Consider the following 6000-nt stretch of genomic DNA (forward strand, 5'->3'; position numbering starts at 1 on the left):
AAGGACCCAATAGCTCTAGCGGTAGTATCTCAACGGGCGGCTGGTGCCCTGGCCAACCGACTACCTCGCGATAGTCAACCTTAACCTACAAAGACTGGTTTGCGTGGGTCCGATTGCACTAAAAATCAGTCAACGTTGGTTGACAAGGATAAAACAAACTTCAGTAGGAATCATGAGTGATACCTTTATGGTATGTTAGTAGGTAACTTTGTAGCAACTGGTACTTGGAAATACAAGTATCAAGTTTCGAAAATTCTACTGCAATTTGATTTTTGTGAATTGGATTGGAATAACAATTAATGAGAACATGTTTTAGGAAAAAAAATCCAGAAAACCGCTAAAATTTCTCATTCAAAGCTAAAATCCCCCGCTAGCCGCTAAACTAATTTTCTTCCCGCTAGACTTGGACTTGTATTCTTCTAGGAAGTCTATACTGCCTTTTGAGATCCCAAATCTTTTCTTAACTGCTAAGGCGAGAAAATCATGAGATGAAGGTTTTGGGTTCTCTGTGATGAAGCGAAGACAGTCGACTTCTGAACCCGTTGAGATAGTGCTGGGTTCGGTAGAGGGACCAGCCTCAGCTTCAGTTCCATTATCAGAGGGAACCAGTTGCTCTTGTGCTACTTGGGAGCCACTAGAGCTGCCGTTCCTCGGAAGGATCTCAGCCTGTTGAGGACCTTCAGCAGGAGATTGGTTGGAGGGAACAGGTAAATCCAGGTCCACTTGTTCCAATCGAGGGACATGGCGTCCGTCGCCTCTGCCAGAGGGTCCTCGTATGGGTCTACATATCGAGGTAGTTTCTTGTTGTCGCTCGTCGCGAAGAGGTTGATCTGCAGTTCCAGGACTTGTTCTAAGATGAAGGAAAATGACTCTGCATCTAGGGACCATTCTGACTGTATCGGCTTTAGCCTGGGTAGAGCGTCCGCTGTCACATTGCGAAACCCTTGTAGGTGAACTGATGATAAGTGCCACCTCATCTTTTTCGCTAAACGAAAGATGGCTAACATCACATGGTTGATGTGGGGCGATTTCGAGCCTTGTGGGTTCAGACATCTCACTATCACTTCGCTGACCAAGACCAGCCTGATGTGGGCTGATCTGTGAGGGGATAGTTTCTTCAGCGTCAAGAGGACTGCCATGGCCTCTAGAATATTGATGTGAAAGGTCTTGAACAGGGATGACCAAGTCCCTTGGGCTTTCCTTTGATGGGAGTGACCTCCCCATCCTTCCGTCAAGGCATCCGTGTGGATGGTCACCGATGGGGGAGGTGGTTGCAAGGGAACAGTCCTCGTTAGGCTCTTGACCTTCGACCACGGCTTGAGAAGTGATCGTAGTAAGGTTGGTACCGGTCTTTGTAGATCTCTTCAAGCGTTTGATGCGTATCTTCTCCTACTCCTGACGCATCTTTTAGCTGTGCTCTTAGCACTGGGTCTGTTACTGCTGCAAACTGGAGAGAGCCCAGTACTCTTTCCTGTTGGCGTCTTAATATCCTGTCCGATTTCAGTAGTCTCTTCTTCCTTGGAGGAATGGAGAGGCAGTGTGACCAAGTTCCAATGGATTCCCAGCCATTGAAACTCTTGAGCTGGAGAGAGTCGAGACTTCTTGAAGTTGATCTTGAATCCCAGATGTTCCAGGAACTGGATCACTTTCTTGGATGCTTGCAGACAAGCAGTCTTGGATGCTGCCAACACCAGCCAGTCGTCCAGGTACGCTGCTACCTGAACATCTTCTAGGGGTAGTTGTTGTACGACTGCGTCTGCAAGTTTCGTGAAGATCCTTGGGGCTATGTTTAGTCCGAAAGGCATGGCTCTGAAGACATACTTTTTCTTCTGTAACTTGAATCCTAAGTAGGAGGAGAGGGGGCGGCTGACTGGGAGGTGCCAATAAGCATCTGCCAGGTCTATTGAGACTGTGTACGCCCTTTTGGGTAACAGGGTCCTTATGTGTTGAAGGGTTAACATCCTGAACTTGCTGTTCTCGATGAACTTGTTGAGTGGCGACAAGTCCAGAATGACACTGAGTTTGTCCTAGTCCTTCTTTGGAACACAAAACAGCCTTCCCTGGAATTTGATGGACTTTGCTTTCCTTATAACCTTTTTGGGTCAAGTTCTAAGGTATATTCTTCCAGTAAGGGGGTAGAGTGTTGGAAGAATTGAGGGAATGAAGGTGGAGACTTGTTTCATTTCCATCCTAGTCCATTCTTGAATAGGCTGTGGGTCCAGGGATCGAAGGTCCAACGATCTCGAAAGTGTTGGAGCCTCCCTCCTACCTGAAGCATCTCATTGCTTAGGTTGTCCGGAGGGTTTGCCACCCTGACCGCGTCCTCCCCTGCCTCGGGAGGGGTGTCTTGAGGAGCCACTTCGAGAACCTCTTCCTTTCGGACGAAAGGTAGTGGTTTGCTCTCAAACCCTGGGTTGAAAGCTGGTGACTGGGCAACCATCTGTTGAGGTACCACTTGTAATGTGGTCTGTGGCTGAGCAACCACTTGGGGCATCGCGGTCATGGTGACTGTGGGATATTCCTGGCCAGGTCGAGAGGGTAGTCTTGACTTCTTTGACTTCCGTTTAGGTTGGGGACCTGCATCCGGGGAAGACTTCCTCTTTGAAGAGATGCCTCACTTCTGGAAAGGTTCCTATTCTCCGTGGCGGCTTTCTCGACTACCTCTTTGACCACTTCACTCGAGAAGAGGTCTTTACCCCAGATGCTGGAAGAAATCACCTTCCTGGGTTCGTGTTTTACTGTTGCAGCAGCAAACACAAACTCCCTGCATGCTCTCCTAGCCTTCATGGGGGCGTACAGGTCCTTCACTAAGGTGGCCATATGCATTTTGGCCAGGACCGTGAGCATGTCTGAGGTGCTTTTGTGGCCTGCACACATCTCTATGCAGTTCTGTAGGGACAGGGAGGTGGCAAGCCTCTCTTTCGTCTCTTGCTCCCTATGCAAGAGAAAGTCTGACAGCTTGGGGAGATTCTCGCTGAACTGCCGTCCCGCGATATCTGCATCTAGCTTCCCTACTGAGAAGGTTAAGTGGACCTCCTTCCATTCCTTCTCATCCGTGGGCAGGGCTAACGACAGAGGCCTACACTCCTTAAGTGCAGGGCATGGTTTGCCTGCCTTGGCAACAGCCTGGAATGCCTTCGACGTAAAGGGGAAGGCTCTGGAGGCAGGAGCAAGAAAGGTAGGGTGTTTCTTGCTCAATGGAGACACTTTCGAGTTGGTATAACCCCCCTTCTTCCATGTGCTCGACAAGAGAGCCTGTGCCTTGTCGTGGTTGAAAACCATGACCTCCTTCGGTTCCGTCTCCTCCTTTGACGCTGGTTCATGCTCCAGTCGAATGAAGCAGTCAGGGTAGGCGTTGAAGCTCGGCCAGAACTGAATGTTGTCTAGGGGGACGGCTCCCATGTTCTCTGAGATGTAGAGTTTGCCGTTGGTAATCGACATATACTCCGCGTACCTCCAGGGATTAGTCTCGGAGCAGGTTGGCAGGTCCTGAACTCTGGGTCGCTTGTAAGACCCTCGGGAGGCAGTGGTCCGTGTCACTTCACGGAGCTCTCTTGCGAGCTTCGCTCTCTTTGCGAAGATTCTCCATTAGAGTAGTGATATGAGCCAAAACTGCCTGGCCCACGGCATCCAATGGAGGGGTAGGAGTTGAAGATGTAGATGGCGTCGGCTCTAGTGCCGGCACGGGTGGAAGATACTCCTCCACTTCCGATGACTCGACTTCTTCTTCTCCTCCGGGAGGTAGAGTAGACTCTTCCTCGGGATCGTCCCTAAGGAGATCCTTCTCCTTGTCCGTAGACACTTCAGACATCCTTTCCTCCTGGTGGATGCCCATGCCATACATTGCCTCACTGACGTCCGCCTCAAGTGCAATCTGGACGCAGGGAGGTCCGGGTCGTGTCTGGGGCACGACAGCTTCATGACCCGCTTTGGAGAACAGCAAGCTGCGTATCCTGTCGTTGGGCAGGTATGGTCCCGGAGAGTTCTTCTGGAACCCTCATACCCACTTGCGAAGCTTTTCTCCTGGTGCATCCCTTGACTCCGCTGACTTGGGGTCGTTGAAACCTTCGACCACTATGGCCAAGCAGATGTTGCAGTTCTGGGGGTCCCAGTACCGCAGGGTTTCAGTGGTAATGGCACAGGTGGCATGAGTCCTGCACATAGTGTGACCACAAAAGCTCCTACTCCTGTGGTTGCAGTAGATCACCTCACACTTCATTTTGGGCTCCTCCTGTAAAGGAAGGAAATTTAAATGAGTATGCGGTTATTTATCACACTTGATAAATAATTTACATGCAATAAATGTTTTGGTAACTTGACCATTGTAGTTTAAGATAGTAAGCTAGAAAGGAAATAGGAAAGACACATACTTGTGTCTCATGTCCAGCCAATTGCTGTGACCTCCCCCAATATTAATGTTAAAAAATTCCTTATTAAGGGAAAATCAAAGGAGAAGGATTCTAACCTCTGGTGTTAGAATTAGTGTATAGTAGCACTAACCCTTTCATAAAAGTATTAATATTGTGGGGTAAGTTATAAATGGATGACTTTATCAGTGGGGTAAGTTATAAATGGATGACTTTATCAGTGTATTGAAGGAATACTTCACTTCAATATAAAATTGGTCTCAACAATAGACTGTGAAAGGACACACAGGGTATGTTGGAAATATAAACTACTGTATAATATGTACTATAGTTTTCTGCCTGCAGTATGTACTATACTGTACTACAGAAATACTGGCTACGGTATAAGTATATACTGTAGTTCAGCCGGCATGTTGCCGGCTGGGCTAGTACCTGGCGGCATCGGTCCAGCCGGCTAGGTTAGTATCTGGTGGCATCGGTCCAGCCGGCTAGGTTAGTATCTGGCGGCATCGGTCCAGCCGGCTAGACTAGTATCTGGCGGCACCGAGGTTAATACCTGACAGCACTAGCCAACAGAGAGAGAGAAAGCATCGAATGAAGGGCTGCCTTACTAATGTAGTTTTTAGTACAATAAATAAGGGTGTAGGTATGCTATTCCTACTGCCTTCCTCGAGAATGAGGGTTCAAGTGGAAGGGGGGAATGAATCTTTCTAGCTTCCATCCAACCACAAGATCTGTTGCCGGTTTCAGTGATGTGGATGGCAGTCCAAGGGAGGACTGAAGAACACTCAAAGATAAATGGGTCTCCTACCGGCAGCCGGTACAACCTTCCCGGAGCCTTGCGTCCGTAGGGAAAAGTCGGAGCGGCTATCAAGCCGCCTATGTAGGAGCCCGGCTGGCGCCACGATCTACCTGGCAAGCGGGAAGATTGTAGGACAACAGCCACAGACATGCGATGGCTAAGCTATCGCTAAAGGACAGAGAGGAGCAGGGAAAGGGTCTTGTATGTTGTGTCGGGAGAAGGCGGCAGGATTGCCGCCATTTCCAAACATAGATGAAACCTTGTTTCAATATCGGTGCCATCCTAGGCAGCAGAAGAATGTCGATTCTTCAGCCTAGGGTCTGCCGAAACAAGACTTGTCTTCTAGACCACAGGGGAGAAGGTGGTGGCATTATACTACCACTTCATGTACGGACTAGGGAAGCTAAGCTTCCTATACCGGCAACTGTAAGCTGGCAGGGGAGTGACTTCTTGCCCAGCAGCCAAGCTGTCGGCATAAAGATTGAATACTCTGAGTTACTGTCGTAAAACCAAGCCGGGATACTCACCGGCAAGGGGGGGAGGACAGAAAACACTAGCCTAGTCAAGCCGGAGTGTACTACTCTATGGCAAGACCAAGATAGGGTTGTCGCCTATGGCGGCGCTCAGAGGGAAGGAGGGTTTACCCTAAAATCTCCGAAGGAGATGAGTATCGAATTATATAATTAATTCTAGGAGATATACTATCTCCTGATGAATTGATAAAACGATACAAGAGGGTAAACGGGGATAATGTATGAAAGTATACTAAAGTGCATAGGGTAGGTTAGCCTAGCACAGGGCGAGATCTTGGCTACATATATCAACGAGACT

Source organism: Palaemon carinicauda, chromosome 8 (genome assembly GCF_036898095.1).
Source record: "Palaemon carinicauda isolate YSFRI2023 chromosome 8, ASM3689809v2, whole genome shotgun sequence".
Taxonomy (NCBI): Eukaryota; Metazoa; Arthropoda; class Malacostraca; order Decapoda; family Palaemonidae; genus Palaemon; species Palaemon carinicauda.